The sequence below is a fragment of the Macrobrachium rosenbergii genome, chromosome 16 (assembly GCF_040412425.1).
Source record: "Macrobrachium rosenbergii isolate ZJJX-2024 chromosome 16, ASM4041242v1, whole genome shotgun sequence".
Classification (NCBI taxonomy): Eukaryota; Metazoa; Arthropoda; class Malacostraca; order Decapoda; family Palaemonidae; genus Macrobrachium; species Macrobrachium rosenbergii.
In genome coordinates, this window is record NC_089756.1 from 18,588,657 (window position 1) to 18,616,225 (window position 27,569).

General features: G+C 39.8%; 2 long non-coding RNA genes across 3 annotated transcripts in view; one reads left to right on the forward strand and one right to left on the reverse strand.

Annotated features, from left to right (window-relative positions):
• On the forward strand, positions 1-25,243 carry LOC136847140 (uncharacterized). The gene is made up of 2 exons (XR_010855629.1): positions 1-439; positions 12,253-25,243. It is a non-coding gene; the product is annotated as an uncharacterized lncRNA (long non-coding RNA).
• The window catches only part of LOC136847141 (uncharacterized), a 68,786-nt gene continuing 66,453 nt past the window's right edge, over positions 25,237-27,569 (reverse strand). For both annotated transcript variants that reach the window (XR_010855630.1, XR_010855631.1), the window contains exon 3: positions 25,237-25,342. This is a non-coding gene — a long non-coding RNA (uncharacterized lncRNA). The remainder of the gene's footprint in view (positions 25,343-27,569) is intronic.

Here is a 27,569-nt window from a genome sequence, read left to right on the forward strand (position 1 = left end):
GTAACAAAATGACAAATGTAAATAACCGACATTACTTTCCATGTTTGCTTCTTATAATATTGCACCAGCAAAGACATTAAGGTGAAAACTTTATTCCACTAGGTACGATCTCTCTTTACAATAGCAGACTTATGGTAATTTACAGTGATGTTTCCTCCATTCCTCGAGCTCTCGTCCGTCATTCCGTCACTCTTGACGTCACACAAAACCCTAGTAGAATGTTTGATGGAAAAGTTTGGTAATTTCCTTTACAAAGGATTTATCTATCTCTAAGGCTAAAATACATTAAGCATAAAAATCTAAATTAACATAAATATGCATAGAACGGAAATGAAAACGCAAATAAATATCTGCTTTGTGGTGGTTCCTGGTATCCGGCGATTCGGTGAATCTCCAATGCAAGATGGCGCCTGGTGTAGTTGTCGTCCGTGTACCCGGGGTGAGTTGATGTTAATTTCGATCTAATTTTAAGTTATATATGAACATGTAGGCGAAAATTCACACGGCATAAGTAATTTATAAGGTCTTAGATACGAAATGTAAAGTTAATTATACCTGTATTTAGTAAATGCGTACTGATGTGAGAACCGTTAGCCTAGGCCTAGCCAAGCTCTGTGACTTGGATATGGGCTGCTAAAACGCATAAGGATACATAATATTAGTTTCATCTGTTATGTAACGTTATATTACATATGTCTTCTGTGTGTAAGATAGGAATTTATTGCCACATTTTGAAAATCGCAGGTATTGCCCCATGACTTCGTGAACCTCTAGGCTTTAGCCTAACACACTGGCTACTACAGGTTGTCCATGTATGTATAGGCGATTCGGTATTATTTTATAAGTTGCCAATACACAATATGAAATTGTAACCTACATTTTTGAAAACAGCTCTTTATTCTCGTTATTTTGATCCCCATAAACACTATGCGCAAATGATAAATAAAAAATTTATCAAATAATGACTTATAAGGTAAAACAATACCGGCCTCCCCGCCCCTCCATAGCTAATACGGCAAAACTGTAACCAGTAATCATCCCTATGTAACGTTAGGTTGGTATTTTTCGGCTCTTTTAGTGCCCTATCATTTCCTAACCATTTTTGCATGGAAAACCCAAAATGGTTTTTCGTGAAAAAGTGCCTGGCTGGAGTCTTATTGGCAACTTATAAAATTTTACCGTAGGCTGCTGGTTTGTTTCTATTCACACAGTAGGCCAAGGTATTCTAGGCATGTAATTGGTAATCATTTTGTAGATGATTTGCGCACGTTGGGCTCATTAACGTTTGCCGAGATCGCAGAGTTTCTACAGGGATCTATCCGGGTAATTTGACAAAAGTTCTGTTGGACGCCATGTCGGGTACCAGCCCCATAGGGATGAACGTAAAAACATAAAAAAAAGACGGTGAATTACTCAAATGTTCTCTTACTTTATTTTATGGAGTGAGCTCTTAGGAAGCAGGTAGGAACCTGACACAGGCTCTTGCTCTCCCACAGCTACTTTTTAAATGAATATGAAAAAATGGTAGAACTATATAGTAGCTCTGCGGCGGCGACGGCACTATAACTTGACTTTTTCTACAGTTTTTGGTTGCTAATTATGAATTTTTTTAATTTTTGGCGCTCGAGTGTAATTAACCTGTAATTAACCCCGAAGTCCATCCAACAAGGGGTTTCCATACGCGATCTTCACAAGACAGAGCACGGCTACGTCTGTTTCGAACGGTTTATATCCCGTCTGGCAAGTGCAATAACTTGTTAACGTATGGGTACCCCCCCCCCTGGCCAGTACTAAACGTATGGGTACCCCCCCCCTGGCCAGTACTAAACACGGTGAAGGGACATTTCATTTAGCCGACAACATACAGATGCACCGCCAGTATCAGAAGCCCTAAAAGTGTAGAAAAAACCAGTTGAAAAGGTAAAAACGGGCACGGAGCTAATGTGAAGAATTACCCAAAAAATTAGCAGTTTATCTGCTTACAGAAGCAGAGATTTACGATTTTCTCAAAATTCCATGGGTCCGTATCTCCTAAGACATGTTTTTGTTTATTTACGTTCTCCCTTTATTCCCCTTGTTTTTTAGTCTCTGCTTCTTTAAGCAAATAAACTGCTCATTTTTTCATGGTTTTCCATGATTCAATAAATATTTGATGAATCTGTGTGCTGATCTTGACTTTATGTAGTTCAGTGAATTTGGACCCTCAACTGTAGGATTATTACCTTCTATCGCATTAGGCTACATAGGCTACACCCTTTTCTGTGTTGGTCAGAAAATTTGATTGATAAGCAATATCTCCATGCGGAACTCTTTATGTAGAATTACCTTCATCCCAACCAAACCACTCTTTAACATAACCTATCTAGGGCGTTGTACCCTGACCTGGCAGAGGGTTGGATGCCCCTGGCGCAGCAATACGTGTAGTAAAAGTGTGGCTGCAAATAGTTTGCATTTTTGCCATGGAATCTTTAAACTAGATACCATAGTTTTTTTTTTTTTTATACTGCACCAGATCTCGATATTTAAATTTTGTTGCTTTGTTCTCAAGTCTCCTTTATGTGCTTGAGTCATACCAAAATCTATCAGGTTTAAAGTTTCCAAGATATTTAAAGTTTTTTCAACATTTATGCTTGAGGGCTGGTATTAAAGTTAAAAATGTGTCATTATGTTTATTAACTTTGTAGGTTAGCTGTAAAAGTGGTCTGGTAGGAATCTGTAAATCCCCACCATTGGCTATGGTCATGGGTTAACAGTACTCAAAAAATGTATGGTTTTGCTGTTGGTATCCTTTAGTTCTGTACAGTAGATTGACTTTGATAAGGGTAATTTCCTAAATAAGTTAGTTTATGTAAAGTATATTCAGACAAGGTAAAATGGTTCCCAAGCACAAGTCTTTGTCATTATCATGTTTCACCAAAATTATTTTAACCTAGGCTTGTTTAATCACAAGGCTAATTGTCTTGACTAAGTATCTTGTATCTGGCCTATCATCACCATAAATGTGGTTGTATTGGTTTTCCCCTTTATGGGGTTAGACGCAAAATGAGTACTCTCCATTGATCTCCATCCAGTCTCCTGTCTACTTGAACTCTCATCCACTTAGCCTATGTCTCATCTATCCACCCTTCTCCATACATAGTCTTCCTACTTGACTCAGGCTATGAGTTGTAACATTCTATGGTCCACCTTTCCAAGATATCTAACATTTTCATTGTCAGTGTTTTTATTTCTGCTGCATATAGTTTAGGCCTTATGTAACCATCACAAGTTTCTGCTCTCTATAATACTGGTATGTTTACTTTGGGGTGTGTCCACACCACAGCAAAACATGTCATTAACATGTAGGTAACTTGTTGCACACAGATTGAATACAAGTCAATGGTATTCATAACCAGTGTTTTGTATGATTATCCAGCATTTATCAAAGATAAGTTCTCCACTTAACAATTGTTGGTTTGTTTTCAACTTGTGCTATGGGTGTGACAAGTTATCAAAATGTGTTGATGGCATGTTTTACTATATTGTGGACACACCTTTACCAGTAGTATAACATTGTTTCTCCATTTCATCCATGATGCAGCCTTTTTTTTTTCTCTCTCTCTCTCTCTCTCTCTCTCTCTCCTCACTGCTCTCTCAACATCGGCTTCACAGTGCAGTGTCCGTAAGGTAACAGAATGCTTTACATTTTCCAAAAATTAACCATTGATCACATCAGGGTACTTAGCTCCCTCAATCACCTTTTAACTCCTTTCCAGTAACCAGTGCATTGTTTTGCTTACAGTGATTTTCAGTCTTATGTTCTTACAAGGCTAGAGGCCTACAACCATGTAATTGGTAAATATGCCAACAACCATAAGTAAGCAGTCTTTATAAACATAGAGAGAGTGAGACACTGCTCTCTTAGAGTTAACAATTATTTCGGTATGGACCAGTTTAAATCTTACATTTTGTAAATCTGTCATAATCATTTGCCAAGTGGCAAACTGGCCTGAATTTTCTGCTGAGAAAAGAGCCTATTATCTGAGAAAATCAGATAAATGTAAAAAATAGCCAATGTAAACAAAAGCAGTGGTTTTAAACAAATTACTGAAATATCATCTACTCAGTATTTTGGTTTTTAGGTATGAGCATCATAGAGAGACATACTGTATCGAAAGTTTTTTTAGCCTAATAAAAAAAAAAAAGGGTTTTTCTCAAATGCTATGCACAAGTAATTTACAAAGCATATTTTGAAAGTCCACAAAGTATTTTGTAAATAAAATTGGAGTAGTGAAAATTCAGTTGTTTAGAAAGCACCTAGACAGAAAGGCACTAAGTTTTTCATGGGAAGGAATATGATCAACCACGGAAATCTTATTATGTTAAGGAAACATTTTTCAATATAAAATTTCAACTATACTATTTGATGGCACAGAAAATAATTGAGTTATAACAACTTGAAGCTTGTGGGTGTAACATTCGCAGCTGACTTGTGTGAGTAACAGGGTTCTGAGATATTTGTAAGCTAAGAACAAATTTGTTTGAAGGTATGTACAAATAGTTAGTAGGCATGAACCTGCAAGAAAGCTTAGGAGGATATTTTAGAGTGATATTATAACGATGTGTTGATCTGTATGTAGCTTTCAAAGGCTGTTATTTTTGGTACATACATATCAGGAAAAAGGGTACCAGAACTTCCATTGGGTGATAAATGCCTTTGACCAGAGAAAGTGTCATGCAAGCAATACTGCAGAGCATGGCGTTGGTGATCTAAAAAGTATTGTGCCGAGTGCAAAGGCCAATAAAATTGTTTACCATATAGATAAGTATCTGCAGTAGCTGTAAATCAAAGTGAATGGAAATTTGAAAGGCTAAAATTGCTGTGGGCATGATAGCTGGTACCCTGTAACATACCACAGGATAATGAAAATTGTATAAGGCCCAGAGAGGAGGTTCAAATGCCAACAAAAGCTGCTCACCTGTGACCCTGAAAGCAATAGCACAAAGTGGTGCGTTAACAGGCATAAAGACATGACTGTTCCTTGCCCTTAAGGATAAATCTCCATATAAAGATGAGCTTTTTGTATCATTGTTGGAACAAATAGCAAATTTTAAAGATTTTATCACCTCAGCCTCCCCACAACGGCTCATTTTATATAAGTAACTTACCAAGTAACTACATAAATTTAGCTATTTATTTCCATATCGGCAGCTTGAATTTGAAAACTCACGGTAGCGTTCCAATATTTTGGTGTAGGTAACTCGCCCCGCCCACTTTCAGGGAAGGATAGGTACAACACTACTAACAAGCCCAATTCGTTTCTGCCAGTTGACAGCTTAACGTGGTTGTTGGTTTTCATTGTTTGTGGTGAAGTATTCTTTGTCTTGCTAGCGATTGTGCTAATTGTATTAGCTTGTTTAGCATGGACTTTTGCCTCTTATTAAGGTTTCTGACTCTAGTTCTGCTAGCAGTGGGTTTTGCAGCAAAGGCTGTGATATCAGACTTACTTGTATTAAATATGACTCTCAGACCATTTGTTTTCAATGTAGAGGACAAAATTGCTCTAGAGTCTTGACTTGTGACGAATGCAAAGAGTGGGTTCAGGGGAAATGGAAAACTTTGACTAGCTATTTAGGTAAGCTTGAGAAGAACACACGATGGAAAGAAGCTAAGAGTTCAGTTAATCAGGGTTCTCCTGTTTTGCATGCCCTTCTGACTTCTGTAACTGCATTTTCCCAAATCACCAGTCGTCCGACTTTACCTGTGGCTCTATTATCCAGCTTCCAACCTTCTGAACCCAATGCTATCGCCAGTCTGGAAGCCAGAATGGACCAGAAATTTGGTCTCTTAGTTAACACTGTAGCTCAAATAGGGGCTTTAGTGAGGGTGCCTTATGGATAAGTTTAGTGCCAGTGATCATGGTGCAAGTGTTGTGTCAATGGAGGAGGTGGCTCCTCGTCCCACCGACACCCTTAGACGAAGGTCCCTGTCGAACACCCCTAAACCTGGGAGGAGGCAAACCGTAAGTTCAAGGAAGGTCGGTGGGGTTTGCCCACGGGTAGTCGCCCCTCAGCCGAGCCTGTTGTTCGAGATTCCAGGACTCGGCAGACAGTCACTGGAAGCGTCCATATCAGAGTTTGTGCCCTTTCATCGAGTGATTCGGATTCAGAATCTGACGAATCCAAGTGCAAAGCGAGTCAGAAGTGAAGTTGGCGCTTTGAAAGTGCATCCAGGCCACTGAAAAGGCCAATATCCGCGGCTGATTCTGAATCTCCGACCCCGTTCAAGTGGACCAGAGATCGGGATCAGTCCCAAACCATCATGTAGTTTTTGGGATGATCCGTCTAATGCATCACCTGCATTGTCTGTGTCAGTGTCAGTTTTTGTCACCCAAGCGGGTCTCCAAGAAATACGTACATCGTGCTTCAGTATCCAAGGGGTCCGAGCATCCAGTAGGATCCAAGGGATCCAGTTTAGTGGGATCATAAGGATCCAAGTATGTAGTGGGATCTTAGGGATCCAGGCATGTAGTGGGATCTTAGGGATCCAGGCATGTAGTGGGATCTGAGGGATCCAGGTATTTAGTGGGATTGGAGGGATTCAAACAACCATCGGGATCCAAGGAACCCATTCATCCAGTGGGATCTGAGGGATCCATTCACCAAGTGGGATCTGTGGGATCCAAGCACACAGTGGGATCTAGAGGATCCGATGTACCTGTGGGACCAGATCAACACATAGTTCATGGGCCATCATCAGTGTGCACTCGCTCCCCTTCCGAGCTGGCGCCAACCTCATCCAGGCATCCGGCACCACACTCCACTTCTCATTCAGTTCAGGATCCTTCTCTGGAACCAATTGAGCAACGCTTAGACAGTATTCTAGATCTGTTACTCAAACCAACAGTGACTCATGAGCCCAAGGATTTGGCTCTTTTCACCAATTTCGTCTGAAAAAAGAGGACATAGAACAGGATCAGCCTTCTTCAGCCTACACTTATCTTTTGAAGTACTTCTTGTTTTGCTTTGCGGACTTCTTTTCACCAGCAACTCCATCTTCGCTAGTTTAACTTTTATGATGAGACAGCTTGTGGAAGCTTCTGGGCTGCCCTAAGATGGTCCTGTCGTCATCGTCAAAGAAAGCTCTGTCAGGCATTGAGATTTGGCGGACAGAAAAGAGGAATCTGGGGAAAGTGGTATTTTGCGCTCCCCCTTCTTGTTTATCTAAGAGGAGGTACTTGTCGTATTCTGCTTCCTCCCAAGGGGATTTCCCCAGTTTGATTGATTTGTCGCGAAGATCTGCTTTCTCCTCCAAGATCTTATTCACAACTTCAGAACTCAGTCGTTTGACGAAGGATATCTTAAGGTCTTCAAGACCTTAGGTTTTCTAGATTGGACTGTCGGCACCTTAGCGAAGAATATAGAACTGGCTGGGAGTGCTCTCATGCGCGGATAAGGCGATCAGGAATGGATCCCAGGAGTTGCCAGCCTTGTTCGCGGTGGGAGTGCTTAAGAAATGAGAACAGTGGTGTTCATTCACTTCTAAAGGGGTCACTTCTTCCCAGAGATGCACACTTCTTTTTGCTCCTTTAGTTCAGCAGTCTCTTTCCCATGCCACAGTAGAACATATTCCAGTGGAGTTGCATAAGAAATCTACTCAAGATTTATTGGCAGCATAGTCTCTTTCCCCGTGCCATAGCAGAGCATATCGCCATGGAGTTGCAAAAGAAATGTACTCAAGATTTATTGGCTTAGTCCACCAAACATCCAAAGGAGTTTGGACATTCTTCATCTTTTTCATTTTTTGCACCCAGAATGGTTTCACCTCTACAGCAGGAATTTCGAAGCGGTAGAGAAAGGTTCCAGCCCTGTTCTTGAGCATATTCTAGATCCGTTCAGTGAATCAAGAAATCAGCAGTCAAACCTTCTTCTTGCAAGTGAGGATACTATCCTCCATATACCAGTGGGGGCCCAGGCTTCTACATTTTTGGAGCAAGTGAGAAAACAGAAATGTAGAATCTTGGGTTTTAGAGGCGATCAGAGAAGGATATTCCATCCCATTCAGGGAGAATCCTCCCTTAGTGGCCTCTCCTATCAACTTGGCGGCCTACTCTTTAGGCTTAGAGAGATATTTGGCCCTGTCACAAGAAGTCTTGTCTCTGCTCACCATGAGGGCCATTGAAATAGTTGAAGATGTCAGCACGCCAGGGTTTTACAATCGCCTGTTTGTCGTCTCAAAGTCATCGGGAGGTTGGAGACCTGTCCTGGACGTCAGTGCCCTGAATTTCTATTTTCAAACTATAAAATTCAAAATGGAAACCACCCATTCAGTTCTGTATTCCAGCCATTAAGGGGATTGGATGGCAACTATAGACATGCAGGATGCATATTTCTACATTCCAGTCCACCCAGATTCTTCCAGACTCGTTTGTTTTCCCCATCCCTCCCGAGATCAAGGAGGACCTTTGGTTGTGGCTTGTAACAGGATGATTTGCAGAAGGGAAATCTCTACACCCCCTTGAGCCCCAACCTCACGTTATATTCAGAAGCATCTGTCTGAGTTGGGGGGGCTCTGCTAGAAAACAAGGAAGTTTCAGGGACATGGTTACAATCTGAGAGAGAACTTCATATGTGGAGGAGCTGAAGGCAATACACTTAGCCCTTCAGCACTTTGCAACAGCAACTTTCAACTCCACAGTTATAGTCCACTTGGCCTACATAAAGAATCAGGGAGGGACACACACCTTTTCACTGTATCAAGCAACCAGAGATCTTCTTATCTGGGCACAAGAAAACCAAACCAAGATTGTCACCCGCTTTATACAGGGCAAAGTAAATGTCATAGCAGACGAATTTAGTCATTGCAAACAGGTCCAACCCACGGAATGGACACTGAATCTGCAGGTATGTACCCACCTGTGGAAATGGTGGGGAAAGCCGTTGGTACATCTATTTGCAACATCGAGGAATCACTGACTACTTTGTATTGCTTGCCAGCCCCGAACCCTCTCGAGTGGGCAACGAATGCGATGCTTCAGGACTGGTCGAACCTGGACGTCTACACCTTTCCACCATTCATTATGGTGAGAGACGTAACCAACAAATTTCTACTACACGACAACACGTCAGTGACTCTGGTAGCTCCTTTTTGGCCACAGGAGTGGTTTCCAGATCTCAGTCTCCTGGTAGATTTCCCAAGACTGCTTCCACAGTGACGAAATCTACTCAAGCAAATGCATTTTTGACCGGTTCCATCAAGGACTATCCACTCTCACTCTGACAGGCTTCAGACTGTCAGGAAGCATGTCAGAGCGAAAGGCTTTTCGAGATCAGCTGCGGAACCAGTTGCAAGATGTAGACGCCAGTCTTCCTCCAACACATACCAGAATAAGTGGACAATATTCCTCAGCTGGTGCAGAAGACACAATGTATCATCTACTTCTACCTCTGTAGCGCAAATAGCAGATTTTTTTTATATTTTTAAGGTCTCCACAAGGATTAGCTACAACCACGATCAAGGGCTACAGAGCAATGTTCAACCCAGTATTCAGACATAGAGGTCTGGATTTGTCGACTGATAAAGACATTGGTGACCTTATCAAATCATTGACACTTCAAAACAGGAGAGGTCAGATTCTGTACCCTGGAATCTAGATGTTGTTTTAAAATGGCTCGCAAGTCCTCCCATTGAACCTCTTCAATCTGCATCCTCTAGGGATCTTACAAGGAAGACACTATTTTTAATCGTTCTAGCTACTGCTAAGAGAACTAGTGAGTTGCAGGCTTTGAGCGAGAATGTAGGATTCACACGAGACGCAGTCTGTTGCTTTACTATGAGGTTCTTAGCAAAGAATGAAACACCGTCTTTTCCCTGGCCCCGTTCATTCACAATCAAAGGTTTAACGGACATTTTAGGTCCTACGGACCAAGAGAGAGCTCTTTGTCCTGTAAGAGCATTAAAGTATTATCTGGAGAGAACTAAGAGAATCAGAGGCGCGTTTCTTAACCTTTAGTGTTCAGTTAAGGATCTTACCCGTTCTTTATCCAAGAACGCATTGGCGTTCTTCTCGAGAGACGTGATTTCTGAGTTGTACATTAAGATTCAAGAGGAAGACTTGCCAATTTACAAGGTTAAAGCCCACGAAATTAGGACAGTAGCAACGTCGCTTTCCTTCAGGCGGAATTTATCCCTCTCTGCAATTTTGCAATCCACCTTCTGGAGGTGCAAGTCAGTGTTTGCGAATTTTTATCTACATGATATTGAAGCTGTTTATGAGAACTGCAGTACCCTTGGCCCATTATCTGTGGCTGGCATGGTGTAGGGGAAGGAAGGATAGGGAGTATTCTCACATTCCTGTATCCACTCGCCTTGAATTTAGGTTGTCAAGTTTTGAGGTACCGAGTGCCTGGAGCACCCATCATTTGTTGTGTCTTGTTATGAATGGGTTATAGTAACTGGTTTTTTATATGGTGTATGTGTAACTTGTTTTTATGGTCTTTATTTTGGTACTGCGCCCAGGGCAAGGGCTTTTTGTGTTTTATTGTATGCTTTGGCAGCCATCAGAGTACTCTTCGGCTGCAAAGCCCACTGATGTAGAGGTGCCTCTGGCTTCACTGCCACGCCACTACGGTCGAGATGAGCCATGTCAGAGACAGTATTTTCCTACTGTAGCGCTCTCACCAGGTAGGTTACAACAAACATTTTATCAGTGTTAACTGCTTGCTATTTCAGAATTCATCTCCATTCATGGTGTTTTTAAGTAGTACATGCCCATGCATCCCACCTCCTGTCAATGTGGGATTCAGCTGTGTAGCTACTTGGTAAGTTACTTATATAAAAATGACATATTTATGATAAAATAAAGTTTTATATATACTTACCAAGTAACTACATGATAAAATATAGTTTTATATATACTTACCAAGTAACTACATGATCAAAGCCCTCCCTCCCTCCTCTCATGGGCATAGGGCATAAATGAATTGGCCTCATTAGTAGTGTTGTACCTATCCTTCCCCGAAAGTGGGCGGGGCAAGTTACCCACACCAAAATGTTGGAATGCTACCACGAATTTTCAAATTTAAGCTGCCGATAAATGAAACGTAATAGCTATGTAGTTGCTTGGTAAGTATATATAAAACTTTATCATAATGTCATTTTGTTGAAGAGGAGCTAACATCAGACTCTCAAAATTTGCTGTTTCCAGAACAATAATATTGAAGGGAGTAGTATGTTCTGAAGTGGTTGCAAAACCCCTTAAGGTTTATTTTTTATTTTATTTGAATTACCATATTTTTGGTTGACATCTGAAAATAGACCCATTGTTAAGTACCGGTATTTTGAGTTCGGTTGTATTTAGTGATAATATTGCAAGCCTTACACAAAAAGGAAATTAGAGGCCATCAGTTTTAAGTTGCTTAGGTTACTCCTTTTAATAAATATGTTCTAATATGTGATGTTTATGATATTAAGGAGTATGCTTTTTTTGGGGGGGGGGATAGATGATGTGTACTGGTTGGTACAAGTTCAGGACTTACAGATAGGTCAAAGAGGAGGAGGTCCAAGTACTCTATGTACTTGGGGAATTCTAAACCTCATATTTGTTGAACCTAAGCAGTGAGGTGTATTTGATATGGTGAAGGATGATGCATTATGAAGATGTATCCTGGATAAATACCTCTTTATGGGAGTCTGTTCCTTGTATTTTTTATGCTGAATGACGACCCAACCCAACCCCAGAACCAGGCCATATGATCCTATTTCATTCATTCATTCTTGCTTATATTTTCAACGTGCCTTGCATGTTCATCAATTGTAGGTGTAGAGAGAATGTAGTGGCATCTCTGAAATCCATTTTAATGGATAAATGGTAGAATACTGAAATGGATAATAATGAATTAAAGCAGAAGAAAATTACAGTTGGCTTATGAGAATCATCAACAAATAAAGGCTGTGTTGAGTAATGTTAGCCTGTCTGAGAACTGGATACTCTCTTTAACACATCATTATTTAAGAGTCACCCCTCAAAGTCTAGGTACAGCCCTTTAAAATCTAATACAGTACATACAACATATAAAAATAGAACAGTATTTATGCAAAGGCCCAAATGTCAGTCATCAGCAAATGATAAGTATTTTAGACAAAAATCCCTTAAAAATTTACATGTCAGAATCTTCCACATTTACAGTTCATAGTGGTAAGGTTTTAATGAAGCTGCAATTTATTAATAATTTATGATAATGGTAATCTTCTGTAACTGTGTCTGTTTGCAGGAAGTCAGTGCCGAGGGATGCCACATTGATCTGAGAGAAACAGATGGCCATCGACATGACCTCCAGCAGACTCCAAGATCTCTCATTTGTGTAGTGCAATAGCATCTATTGGAAAGATTATTACGTATTATATTTTCTTTTATTGTAAATGACATGGGAGCCCATGAGGCAGAATTTTTTCCTATGATTTGTAAGAAACCACTAGATAGATGTATCAGTGCTTTAAAAGGTTATGATTACTATTGATTTTTAATTCTGTAACTTGAAGTTGTATTGATATTCACTTTTGATATGCCCCTCATGCTAGGTGGGTTGAAAAAAAATTGAGTAATAATGGTTCAGTACTGTACTACACTGTAGTTTATCAAGGTGCTACAAATTATATTAAAGTAATAACAGTTTATATTACATCTGAAATGATAAATCAAGTTCCAGTAACAAGAATTAATTTTATGTAACAAACTTACTCAGTAACTACTTAGCTAAGAGTTTCTGCTCAAATGGCAACTTAACTTTTGAAATTTGCGTTAGCGATTCTTCTGTTTTATGTAGGTGACAAGACCCCGCCAACTTTCGGGTTAAGAGAGAGGAACAAATAAGCCAATAGATCAATTTGTTTCTACCGCTTGTATCATCCGCATGCTGTGTTGACTAAACAGCCTGGTTTCGAAAATTGTTGTTTCTTCCCATCCGGTGAAGTATTCTTTGTATGATAGCCTTTTGGCATTGTTTTTTCTTGATTGGATTTTTGTTCTTGATTGTGACTTTTTAGCTATAGTCTACCCAGCGTACTTGGTCAAAGGAGGGTCTCGGGGTGAAAGAGCGATGCCAAGTCTACTTTCCTCGTGCAAATATGGCTATTGAAGACGCCTTTTCGATTCTTTAAAAAAGTCTTTAAGAGGCACATCTCATTATAACTGAGGGCAGTTTTATGATAATAATAATATTGTTAAAAATAGAATATGAAAATATTAAGACAATGTGACACCGCTTTCCGCACGTGCTGCCATACCTGCGTTTACCCTAAGGCGATGGTGAGGAAGAAACAATTATAGTTTTTGGTCAGCAGCCTTGGGTTAACCCATTCCATTAAAGGATTAATCCTGGGTCAACACAAGGAACAATGGATACTTCCCCAAAACGAAGCATCAGCTCTCAAACAAATGAATAATATATTAATTAGCCCTTTAATTCCTAAAAGTAGACCAATGTAACTTCAAACAATAAAATAATAAAGCATAGCAAAACTATGGCATAAAATAATGAAAATTAATAAATACTATACTTGCATTTAAAAATAAAAGAAATCTGCGAGGAAGAGAGAGAGAGAGAGAGGGAGCATTTCCAATGCACAGAGATTATTTTTCAAATGACATTTGTGCAATTGTTAAACAACCTTGACAATATGTAAAGTGCAAGAAAAAACAGTGACAAAAGAAAAACTACTGATTAAAAGAGGACAAACAAGCCTAATAATTACTGGAAGTGATGTGAAAAAAAAGTCCAAAATTATGAATTGACAATTTAAAGGTGGGAGAGTCAGCCTCCTGGTGATAGTTAATATTTAAATTTCATTTAATTTATGATCACAGATCTTCATTTATGCTGGTAATGTTTCTAAAAGAAGAGTTCGCGCTAAACTCCATTGTTTACAAGAGAAACAAAACCAGGAAATACCAAGGAGGATTATAACAGGTCAAGGTCTTAGGAAGGAAAGGGTATCCACAATCCACGAGCAACTTAGAAAAAGCGACTTGGGTGTCCCCCCCCCTTTTGACCAAGTATGTTAGGGAGACTATAGCTAGTATGTCAGACATTAGCTCTTTCAGAGTCTGGTATTGCAGCAAATGCTGCAGTACCCAGTTAACAAAAATTACCTATGACTCTCATACCCTTTGCACAGATTGCAGAGGGTAAGTTTGTACTATTGATTTGACATGGGACAAATGCAGGGATTGCAGCGAATGTAAATGGAAGACATTGATTTCACATTTGAATAAATTGGAGAGAGATCGCAAAAGGAAGGTAGCTGCTAAAGCCAGCAAGAAATTAGCTAGTCAGACGACTCATAAATCTAATTATGTAGTTATTCCTGCTGTATCTCTTCCTATTGTTTGATTTCCCTGTATCAGTACATACTCCTAAACCACCTACTCCTGCTCCTGATGTTCACACTTCTGAGCCCGATCGCTTTGCCAGCAGGGAAAATGAATTTGAACAGAATTAATATGGTGGTAGGGATAGTAGCCCAATTAGGGGGATCGGTGCATGTCCTTATGGACAAGTTTGATAAGAAAAGTGAAGGTCTTCTTTTCGGCACAAGAAATGAACCACCACCTGAAAAGTTTTTTAAGACTTTTAAAGTTTTAAGTTTCATGGACTGGTGTTTAGGCTCTCTTAGCAAGAAAATTCAAGAGCCATTGCTTCCGCCTGATTACTCTTCGAAACTTAGCGGTTTTCTCTCCTGCACTGACAGAGCCGTCAGGGACCGTTCACAGGAGATTGCTTCGCTATACACAATGGGTGTCTCAAGAAGAGGGAACTTTGGGTTTCCTTTACGTCTAAAGGTGTTACTTCATCCCAAAAGTCAGCGCTTTTATTTTCTCTGCTGGACAAGCATCATCTTTTCCCACAGACAACCTTTAGTGAGATTATTTCTAGCCTGCATAAGAAGTCTACCCAGGGTCCTCTGACAGTCGATGAAGCGACAGACAGATTGGTCCGCAGTACCCACCAGGACTTCTCCTCTGCTGTCTAGGCCCTTTCGGGGGACCAGGAAGAGATCTCGATCTAGGCCCAGAGAATCAGTTAGGTTCACATCCCGAGCCATCAAGAAGTCATCAAGTGAAACCTCAGTCCTCCATGCCCGAGTGGGTGCAAGGCTCCTTCTCTTCTGGGAGAGATGGAGTTCAAGAGGGGCGGACTAGTGGGCAATCAAAGTACTCAAGGAGGGTTATTCTATCCCCTTCAGGGAGAAGCCTCCCTTGACCAGCACTCTGTCGCCTTGACGGCTTACTCCGAAGGATTGGAGAGGTGTTCGGCCCTTCAGAGGTTTCCTCTGTCATCAGCAAAAAGGGCATAGAATTAGTCAGGAACTCCAAGTTGAGGGGGTTTTACAGTCGACTCATCGTAGTGCCCAAGTCTTCAGGGTGGGGTGGAGACCGGTGCCCAACATACCCCTATTCACAAGGATTCAAGGAAATACCTCTGGAGCAAGTTTATCAGTTCAGAGCTCTTTGTTTCTGCCTCTCGACTGCCCCACAAGTTTTTACGAGGGTACTCACTCCTCTGGCAGGTTGGCTGCATCTAGCAGGGGTAAAGATCTTACTTTATTTAGACTGGCTACTTCACTCTCCCATGAAGGATCTGTGCATGGAGGAGTTACAGAAGACAGTTCGCATGACTCAAGATTTAGGACTTTTATTGAATCTCCAGAAATCGCAACTAATTAACACACACACTGTTTGGGGTTTCTAATAGACTCAGAGTTTTCAGGCTTTGCCGTCCCCCAAGAGAGTGGAGGAAGGTGGACATGTTTCTTGCCCTTCATTTGTGCGCAGCAACTCAGTGGATGAGTCTTAGGCACACTGGCCTCATTGGAGCAGTTTGTAAGACTGGGGAGACTGCACATGAGGCCACTACAGCAGAGATAAAGGAGGACCTTCATTGGTGGAAGTCTGAAGAAAGATTGATGGAGGGGAAATCTCTTCTCCCAGTGAGCCCCAACCTAGACTACTTCTCCGACGCCTCTGGTCTGGGTTGGGGAGCACCCCTCGGGAACCGAGAAATCTCAGGAATTTGGTCCCCGAAGGAGAAACAGCTTCACATCAGCCTACGAGAATTAAAATAGGTTCACCTGGGTCTCAGTTATTTTGCAACAGAAGTCTGCAACAAGACGATCGCAGTACATGCCGACAACACCATAGCCTTGGCCTACATGAGACATCAAGGGGGAACGCACTCATTCTCTCTGTGCGAGATAGCAAGAGGTCTGTTGTGCTGGGCAGGCCAGAACCAAACCCAATTAGTCACAAGGTTTATCCAAGCCAAATGCAATGTCCTGGTGGATGAACTAAGCCGCCGGAATAAAGTCCTTCCAATGGAATGGACGTTAGACAATAGGGTTACTCCAGCCTATGGAGATTATGGGGACGACAAACCCTAGACTTATTTGCAGCGTCTCAGAATCACCCTCTACCTCTGTTCTGCTCCTCTGTTCTGGACCCTCTCGCATGGGCAATAGATGCGATGATTCAAGATTGGTTGAATCTGGACCTTTATGCTTTTCCACCCTTCAGAATGATAACGGAAGTTCTCAAGAAGTTCCGCTCTCACAGCAGTGTAAGGATGACTCTGGTGGCCCCCTTTGGCCACAGAAGAAATGGTTCCCAGACCTTCTGGATCTCCTTATAGATTCCAAGGCTCCTCCCTGCTATTCCAAGTCTTCTCAGACAACCGCACTACGAGGCTTTCAACTGTCAGTAGACTTGTACGAGTGAAAGGTTTTTTGCTATCGGCAGCAGAGGCTATTGCTAAATGTAAACATGCCTCTTCCAACAAGCTCTACCAGGCAAAGCGGAAGTTTTTTGGGACCTGGTGCAGAAAAAGCGGAGTTTCATCTTCCCAGACGTCTATCCCTCAAATAGCAGATTTTCTTCTTTACTTGAGGTCTTTCCTAGGAAAGTTTTCTTCCATCATAAAAGGCTACAGATCAATGCTCAGCTCTGTTGTCTGTCATAGAGGCCTCGACATTTCTGCTAATCAGGATATTTCAGACCTAATTAAGTCATTTGACACCACCGGATCTAGAAAGGAGGAGAATTTCACTTGGAACCTAGATGTGATGCTTAAGTGGTCATCAAGTGAGCGCTTCAAACCCATGCTCTCTTCCTCTCTGAGGGATTTAACTAAGAAGGCTTTTTCTTGTAGTGCTGGCCACTGCAAAGAGAGTAAGTGAAATTCAAGCGATTGACAGAAGGATGAGCTTTTCAAACGGAGACGCAGTCTGTTCCTTCCTATTGAGTTTTTTGGCGAAGAACAAGAACCCTTCACACCCTTGGCCTTGTTCTTTCACCATGAAGAGCCTACCTGATATTTAGGCACAAGAGGAATAAAGAGTGCTCTGCCCGGTGAGAGCCCTCAGGTACTACCTGCACTGAACTGAGAAAATTAGAGGGCAGTTTTCTAATTTCTGGTGCTCAGTCAAAAATCCCTCTAGACCTTTATCTAAGAGTGCCATTTCCTTCTTTTTTGAGGGATCTTATTATTGAATCTCTCTCCCAATTGGAGGAAAATACTTGAAAGTCATCAAAGTTAAAGCTCATGATGTTAGGGCAGTTGCTGCATCAGAGCTTTCAAGCACAATCTTTCCTTATCCTCCATTCTTCAAGCAACATATTGGAGAAGCAAGTCGGTGTTTGCAGTGCACCATCTGCGGGACGTGGAAACTATTTACGAAAACTGCAGTACCCTAGGACCAATGTCCGTGGCTGGAGGAAGTGTGAGAAGTATCCCTTCCTAGATATTTAGCTCTTCGCGTTGTTCGTGGTGTCGAGTTCTGGGGAAGCCAGGAGGGTACAACAGTGGAGTGCCCACCAGTTATTTAGTGCCGGATAGTGGTCATGTTAATTTTTATGGTGTAGGTGATTCTAATGCTGGTTTTTGTTGTTTTATGGTACTGCCCCCTGGGCAGGGACAATGATATGAGCTTTGTTGACCTTCAGTATTCTCCTTCGTCACAAAGTTCCTGCTGTATGTTCTGTCGGCCTTCGGAGCACTCCTTCACTGCAGAATATCCCACATTCATAGAGACGACTCTGACTATACCGTCATGTCTCTACAGGTCAGGATGAGCGCCAACCAAAATCAGTAATTATCTGCGCAGCTCTCTCACCAGGTAAGGAAACAACAAACATTGTGTCAATGTTAGCCTGTTTTAGGTCATTAACTTCTCATATGTAGATTGTTATTTTACCGTCCATGATTCCCCACCACCTTCAGTGTGGAATCAGCTAAGTAATTACTGGGTAAGTTACTTATATAAAAATATTTTTACGATAAAGTTTTATACAGTACATACCTAGTAATTACAGATGAAGCCCGCCCTCCTCCCCGCGCATGGACTTTTTTTATGCATAAATAAATTGATCTATTGGCTTAGTTGTGCCTCTCTCTTACCCCGAAAGTGGGCGGGGTCTTGTCACCTACACAAAACAAAAGAATCACCACCGCGAATTTCAAAACTTTAGCTGCCATCCAAGTAGAAACTCTTAGCTAAGTAATTACTGGGTAAGTATATATAAAACTTTTTTTTTATCATATTTTTTTCAATTTTCAATAGCAATAATGCACTTAAGTTAAATCTCTTGACTTTTTCCTTCTGTACCAGATAGATAATTGAAACATGACATTTTCCAAAGTAAACATTAAGCCTCTTCTCCCAGGTTGGTCATTGTAGGCCAAGTATGAAATCCCTATTTTATTGAGGAATTTATGCCGATTCTTTGCTTAGGACAGACCATTCACACATTAGACATTCTTGCCCTGGTGTGCTTCAAAAGTTTTACTCTGTTTGGCTTGCAGAACAATAACATAACTTCCATCAAGTTATATCCTTCGCCTTCCTCTTTTCTTTCCAATGCTTTCTATTGTGGAGTGAATATTAGGTATTGGGTACCTCTTTTTGTCTTCTATGGGTATTTGATATGAATAAGATTTTTGTCAATATTAGATTTATTTTAGCCTTTGGTCCTGGTGGTATTGCTTCCTGCTTTTGATTCTTTCCCACACAGCAGTCGAACTTCCACTTGTGGAAGTTATGAAATTGGCTCAGTTGTCTCATGTTAACCTATGGAGTAAAACATTACCTAGCCGTGTGGCTATGTGCTTGGCAAATTTTTAAACTTGCTGGCGTTTTGTATGCATTCACCCCCCATTAGTGAAGTATCTGATTGATTGCTGCCCTTTTGTGTTATTGAACTACATGTCAGCATATTTGATCAGGGAAAGTGAATGGCTGATTCTCACTTAAACTTGTTCTGCTGCATTTATATGAGTATGGACTGCTTGTTCTCTTTATGCATTTTGGAGCCATTTTTATGTTTGGAGACTTGGTCGTGGTACAGCACAGGCAACATAATACCTGTGACTTGATCAAGTGTTTATTTGTTGGAATAATTTCTAATGTTTGTAGACCTATCAGAAGACATGCATAGAATTAGTTACCATTTCTGGAGAGCTTTCTGATTAAAGGACTATTTTTACTCCGTTTTTCAAATAACACCGTTTAAAAAATAGTGATAATAATAAGAGAAGCATCAACTTGGAACCTCCGGCACCCTTATCTAGACCTAAGTTTACTTTGTCTCGGACTAAAAGAACCTTTTCATACATATCATTCGTGGCTGGCCTTTGTACCTCATGACCCATTGCTGGCCACACTACTGTATACTTTTCCATTTTGCTACTCTTTACCATCTCGGTCCAGTTTTTGTTTGGCTCTTCAGTATTTGCAGCCTTTTCATCAGTTTTTACCTACTGGTCTTCCTCCATACATCTTAAATATTGTCCATAACCAGTAGTGGCTCCTCCATACAAACCAGCTATCCTGCTAGTTGCAGTATTTGGGATTTATAAATGTTGAGTTATACAGTGATGTGTTTTACACTTCTATGTTGAAGTTTTCCCCAGAAATCCATTTCAAACAGGTCTTCATTCAGTTACCCGTATCGATATACGATAGTGCTGTTAGTCTCGAAAGGTTTATTGTCTCAGTTTGGTGGATGTGGATGCTCTCATACCTGTATTTCCGTAGTCCCTGTATTTCCTATTTAAAGCAGCAACTATTGTTTTCTCTCTGTATCACTTGGATATTGACTTGCTTCCTAAATGGTTCTTTCGACTTGTTTTGTTTCCCTAATTTTTCCTTTATATTCTTTTTGTGTAGTTGAAGTATAATTTGTCAGTAATGTTTCCCTAATTTTTCCTTTATGCTCTTTTTGTGTAATTGAAGTCTAATTTGTCAGTAATAACAACCTCTAGTTCCAGTCCAGGTCTTGTATTTTGAAACTTTGAAATGGAGAGCCATTCATATCTTTCAAGGCATTATCTAATTTTCAACCAGTGGATATCCTATAGGCTATTGGAAACAGGTCCTTAAAAAAATTTATCTTAGTTTTCATTTTATTCAACCGTTAAATTTCTATGGAGTTGCAATATATTTAAATGAGATGAAATACATTCATTAAGAGCAAACTCTTCAAACCTTCTCCCTTTGAGAGTTGAGAATTTTAAAAGGACAAAGACTCGGTGGTAATAGACAGAACCATCATACAAGGATACCGCACAGTGAGTTGCTTATTGATTACCTTAGCCTAATCTTGAATGAAGGTTCAGTATGTACAGCATCTTTGTTCTCATTTTAATCTTCTATCCTTCCCACGTGGCTGTCCAAGTACTTTTATTTGGTCTCTGAAAACAAGTACTTCCCAGAAAAGTTGGGTGTGGAGAAATAACACCCAATTATTTGGCTACACTAATTTATACCTGTAATAATATTGGGTATACATTTAAGTACCGTTTTGTTATTTGAAATCAAAACCCCCCTAATTTCCTTATATTAATATTTTGTTTAACTCAAAAGTTTGTGCAGTATAGAAATAAGATTTTATCCATAAGGTGGAGTTGACTTTATAATGCTACTTAAACTACTGTATATAAATGTGTTTATCTTTTAATATATTTAGTGTCTTGCTTCGTTAGTTTCTTCCATATTTCAGATTGTAGGACATAAAAGACAGATCATCCCTATTGCCCTCTTTAATTTTTATTTCATAATTCATGATCATACATCTCATACACTGTAGCTTTATTCAGAATTCTAGAAAGCAGTTTACTGTCTCGAGTTTCGTAAAACAAAAAACTGTGTTCTTTAATTACTTTGTGCAATTGACAAATGCAATTTGTATTATGAATAAGGAAATGTTTGCTAATCTTCAGATTAACTGTTGTTCTTTAATTACTTTGTGCAATTGACAAATGCAATTTGTATTGTGAATAAGGAAATGTTTGCTGATCTTCAAATTTCAAGTGGTTTTGTATATTTAAGTACATGTATAGTACTTTTGTTAAAATGGAATCATATTGTAATGCACGCGATGTCCACAGTCTTGTTATCTTGACTAAGAATTTGGTTTTCCAGAAATTTCAATAGAAGTTTATAACTGAATTAATGAAAATTGTAGTGAGAGAGAGAGGCCATAGCTGAACTATGCTAAGTAGAGTTTTCTTTGGTTATAAAGTAATACCAGTAAGTCTCAAAAAGGGTGTCAACTTATGGCTAAAAGTAGGTATCGTAATAGTATTTTAACTGGTGTTTTAAAACTACTTAGTAATATTCTTGGGATTTGATTATCTTAATCTACAATAGTTAAGGATCATTGCACGTTTTGTTGCAAAATATTTATGTAAAATTGGTCTGTCAAGTTACTCGAGTAGAGCTCAAAAATGTAAAAAGTCCGCCTGAGGAGACCTTGAGAAAAAAAAAAAAAAAAGCTATGTCAGTCACTTTGGCTAGCCTGTTCTTAAACTGGTTCATTGTGGTGTTCAAAGCCACAGAAGGTAGTTTGTTTCAAAATTACAGTACTGGATTTGGTTTCTGTTTTGTCTGTTGAAGAGTTTACTATAGTTTCATTTCCGAGTTTTAGGATCAGATTATTTGCTACTTGAGGTAAGGGGACTTCTTCATTGGTGCCTTTCCAGAGAGTAAGATTGAGTTTTATCCACCTTTGGAGCCGTGTCTGATTAATTCCAATAACTGCTATTCCCTGGCCCTTGTACTTCTTATGATCATTCTGACATTCCTCTGGGATGGTTCCCAGAATTAGTTTAGGCTTACTTGAAATTGAATTGATTTACCCATTAGTTTTGAGTCTCCATTTTTAATGACTTTACACAAAGTTGGGAAAGCTTATAAGACATTGTTTAACAATCAGCACCTGTATGATTTGCCCAGTCTCAATAAGCTAGTTCATTGATATCTTGCAATTTTTAATCTTTAGTTTGGTGTGTCTAATTTTGATATTTTTTTTCTGTATACTCTATAATCTGTCATATTAAATGCTTTACTCTTCTGTTGCATTGTATAAGGCTAGTGTAGTCTTTTTCCTAAAATATGCATTGCGTAGAAGGTTACGGGTCACTGATTTTAATGATTACCAGATTTATCTCTTGATGACAGTTATGAATTCTTGGCCAAATGGTTATAGTTACCGTTTTCGTTATTACATTTGTGCTGGAGTGCTTTATCATATTTACTGGACATGGCATGGGAAAAAGTGTAAAAGGTGGGATAAGTATGATTTGCCATTATGAAATTCGTGTTAGCTGTCTAAAAGTAAATTGCTGGATTTTAAGTGCGTCATTATGATAGATTCAAGTAGTTTCCCAGAGAATAAAGTCAGGCTGGCAGACCAATAGTTCTCTGGTTCATCTTGGAACAGTGTATTGCAATTTAGATTTAGTATGCAGTCAATTACCTAAATTATATTTCTTCAGCCATTTGGACCACTTCAAAGACATTTTATGTTGAGTAATATCACCACCATACATTGCGTTGTAAAACAAGCCTAGAAGTTACGAGTAAGAGCAGATTTTTGTACTATTTTTAGTGACCACTAATTGAGCAACTGCCTGCATAGTAATTGATAAGGACATTTTCCTATTATAGAATAGAGTTTTCCTCTTAGTTTTTGTAAGTGCCGTGGGCTGACAGTCGAATCTGCACAAGTGGCTTAAATACTGTCGTGTATTATTTTACTGCTAGTTGTCCAAGGTGGAAACTGTTCAGTCTAGGTCACGTAACCATGTGCTAATTACTGATGAAAATTATACTCGAGACATTTATGACAGTGGATGTATTTTATGGATACCCAGAATACACTGGTCAGCGGTGATGGTTGATGCAAGTCGTATATCCTCCCAAGACCCATGTGGATGTAACACACTTACCCACTTGGCTGAAATGTGTTTGACGTGGTTGTTTAAACATTGCTTGGCGTCCATCTAAGTGGTCCTAAAGATGTAGAAATTTGCTCTGGCCTTTTACCCACCTTTTTTGTTATTTTGTGCTGCCATTGCTAACTGTATTGTAAGGGATTTTATGTCATTTCAAAATTTTGATGGGTTACTAATAGAACTGAGGTACTTCATAGCAAGTTCATGACCGACTTGATCACCATTCCTGTTGAGCAACTTTGTAATTTTTCCGTTTTCACAACTATGGTAGGGTACCCATCTGGTTAGTTGTTTCTTGTAGGATATGGAATATAAAATTTAGGCCAAAGCTAAGCACTGGGACCTGTAAGGTTTCATCACTGAAAGGGAAATTAAGAGTATAAGATTTTAAGGGTGTAACGGGAGGAAAACGTCTCATTGAATCAATTTTTAGGAGGGTGGAAAGTTAGATAGAAGAAAGATAGTATGAATGGAGGTAGAGTAAAAGGAATGAAAGGGGTTGTAGCTGTGAGCCGAAGGTTTGGGGAGTTTGTTACTTATACCATTCAGAGTTAAAGGTTAATTTTGCTTCCCAAAAATATTTTGCTCAAGAGGCCACTGCACATTCACCGTCGTCAGATTTTTACCATTTTTCGTTTAGAGGCAAGAGGAGTTGTTCACAGGTTTCTCAGAATTTCCTCCGATTTCATATTTGGTTCATTATCAGTGCCCATTATCCAAGGTTGTCGTATCACGCTCTCTCTCTCTCTCGTCAGTATTGTGGCTTCCATTAAGATCTTGCAGTTTGTTGTAATCTGTTTTTTGTGAACTCGGATACGTATTTTTCTTCAGCCGTTCCCATAATCCCAACCCCATTTTGGACACCACCACATCTCTCAGGCCAAAGGCCATTCGCTAAGACTTGCGAGGTCACTCAACACTGAAAGGGAAATTGTAGATTTAAAAGGCTTTAAAGCTGTAACGGGAGGAAAACCTCTGTTTCACTATAAAACAATTGTTTTGGAGAGGGTGGGAGACAATAGAATATGCACAGGTACAGGAAAGAGACTGAATAAAGTTGCAGATAAGGGCCAATGACACTGTTAATAATTTTAATGCCAACAGTATACTGCATGAGGTGCACTGGCGATACTACCCCCTATTGGGTTTGCACCGAATTGGTTAGATTAATGAAGGTTGTCGTCCCAGTACTTCTGGCCATTCTACGTTAGTCAGTGAAATGTGATAGGTTAGATGGACAGCATGATAGAGAGAGGACATACAAGCGAGGAAGTACAAGGTCTCTCAAGGTGAACCTTGAGAGACCCTGTACTCCCTCACTTCCATGTTTATCTAGCATGCTCCCCTACTACCTTTAATTATCATATTTCATTGACAGGTGTAGAATGGCCATAAGCACTGGGATGACAACCTTCATTAATCTTCCCATCTAATTCAGTGCAACCCCATAGGGGGTAGTACCGTCAGTGTACTACTTGCGGTGTGCTGTAGGCATTAAAAAGTTCCTTGCAGAGTGCCATCAACCCCTATTTGTAACTTTATTCAGTCTCTTTCCTGTAACTTTGTGCATATTCTCTTGTCTTCCACCCTCTCCTAACTAGTTTCATAGTGAAACTGCGAGGTTTTTCTCGTTACACCTTTAAAACCTTTTTCATCTGCTATTTCCCTTCAAGTTCTGAGTGACCTCGTAAGTTTCAGTGCATGGCCTTTGGCCTAGATTTTATATCCAATTCCATTTATAATTTGATGTGAACTAATTTTGGCAAGTGGTAAGTTGTCATATTGGTCTATTAAAATGTTCGTACACAAAAGTCGAAAGGTCAAGTCAGTGTTATTGTAGGTGAAGTCGGCAGTCCATATTACTTATTGTATTATAACACTATGTCCATAGCATCATAATATGACGAGAGTTGCTTTCAAATTAAAGATATCTGATTTCACGTGTGGGAGTTAAAATTAAAACCCAAACACTTACAAAGGTAGTTTTATTGATAAAATCCCATCTTTAAATACACCCTTGTGTTTCATGCCCAAACAATGAAGTAACTCCACCATTAGTTGGGATTCCACAACACACCTGAAAAGAGATAATACTGTGAGAATTTTGTCAAGATAGCAGCACCACTCAAATACCATAGTCCCTGCTGAATCCAGGAGTACGTTTTCTCTGACTCGGGCTACTGAGCCAAAGCTGACCAATTTTCTTTCACGCCAGTAAGCTTCTTCAATCGTAACCTACGGAAGTAAACCATTTTCGCCCTCGATGCATGCATAGCAACCAGGCAGTCGCCTCAAAGCGGTACGGTCAACAATGCAATACCAAGTTCTGTCACTTGTTTCTTAGTGGGCTCTCCAACAAGCTAAGTGCAGGGTGATGATCGTTATCCACGCGACTTAGTCAGAAAGTCAATTATCTAAAGAAAAGTCCTACCTTAATTTGAACTGAAAAAAAAAAACACCTCACTTCCAGTTTTTTTTTTTTTTTCGCTTTAATTGTAAATTGAGTTCATTTATATTAAATCGCCAGCACAACTCAATACATTCATGAGGGGGCCAAAACTTTCAACACAGTTACCAAACAAGTTACCTTGGTCGACGTTTTTCAGGCAAAGACGGAAATGGGTAGATTACCATGTTGCTACAAGGCAGTTATTGTCGAAGTATTTTACATTTCCTGAATTTCAAAACTTGAGATTTAAGGAGGTAGTAGTAACTTTCAAGTATATATCTATAATTACAACAAAACAATAAATAGCATTCTCTGTCTCAGCCTAGAAATATTAGTAAATATCTAACTTATTTGAATATATCCAATTTATTTCAATAATTACACCTATCCTACGTTTGCCATGATGTAAAATGAAAGGAGAATGCCTGTTTGGCTTGACACCACCCATATATTTGGCAATAAAGGTACATAAACACACTGAATAACAGTTTCATCAATTACTATTACTCTAGATCTGTAATTAAAACAAAACAGTCACTGCTTGGTAAAACCTCCTTTCGAGTACGGTGTAGTGACTCAAGCTGGGCACACACCATCATTATACAAACATGGTTAGTATTTCCATAGGAACGATCTGATTACTAAAGTCTGTCCTACTTAAAGACAATGTTGTTCGATTTCCCTCTCTCTATAAACGAAATTACAATATCAACCTGTAGTGATGCTGCCGTGGTAAGCGTCCATGGTGCCAAATTGTTCAGATTTTTAATTGCAAAACACCTTAGAAGTATGCCAAAGGCTATATTTTCATTGTAAATTGTATGTAAAGTCTTCTGTTTCATTGGAATTTTTTTTATTCTCATTTTTTATACCATTACGGTAATGTGACGTGACATCACGCAGTGGAAGATTGATTGGAGCCAATACTTTCTCCCGCCCCTCCCCCCGTAATCTGTGCTACAGTGCAAGGGACTGTCTTCCATCAGTTATCTCATGATGTCGGTCACAGATAATGGCCGCTTCCGCCGACTCAAGAGGTAGGCCTACTGGTAGCTGTCGCCTTGTCAGTCAAGCCAGAAATACTGTCTACAACGTATTCGCATGTTCTGATACGGATCAAAGTGAGCTAATCGAAGATGCATTAAAGAAGAACGCCGAGGCAACGAAAGTTTCACTGCTGTTGGTTATAAAAATCAGATCAGAAGCAAGGAGGAGTGATGGTGAAAAAAATAGTCACCAATCCAACATCCACGGATTCAACCTGTATTTGGGAATATTGATAACTTAGACAAAGAAGCAATTCGAAGAGAAATTCTTGGATTTTACGAAAAAAGAGTTACCGACGCTTGATCTGTTGCTTCCATAAGTAAAAGAACCACTGAAAACGTTGCAGGAAGTATAACATCCCTGTGGACATTAATCAAGAGTATGGGATTTTGATACAAGAAACATCACAACAACAGAGGTACATTAATGGAAAGAAGTGACATCGTAGCTTCAAGAAACAAATTCCTACGGGAATTACACGAGAAGAGACAGAGTGAAAGACCAAGACAGGAAATCTATCTCGACGAAACTTGGGTCAACCAAAATACGTGTTGAAGAATGCTGGACAACAGAAGAAACAATTGGACCTCGCACAAAAACGGAAAAGGTGGAAGATTTATAACTGCATGCAGGATGTTCAAATGGTTTTGTTCCTGGTGCTCTGTTAATGTTCCGATCTAAGTCTGGAAATAAAGGGGATTACCATGATTCCATGAACTGTCAAACATTTAAAAAATGGTTTGAGAAGCAACTATTATTAAACATCCCTGAGAGCACTGATCATTATGGACACTGCTCCGTATCAGAA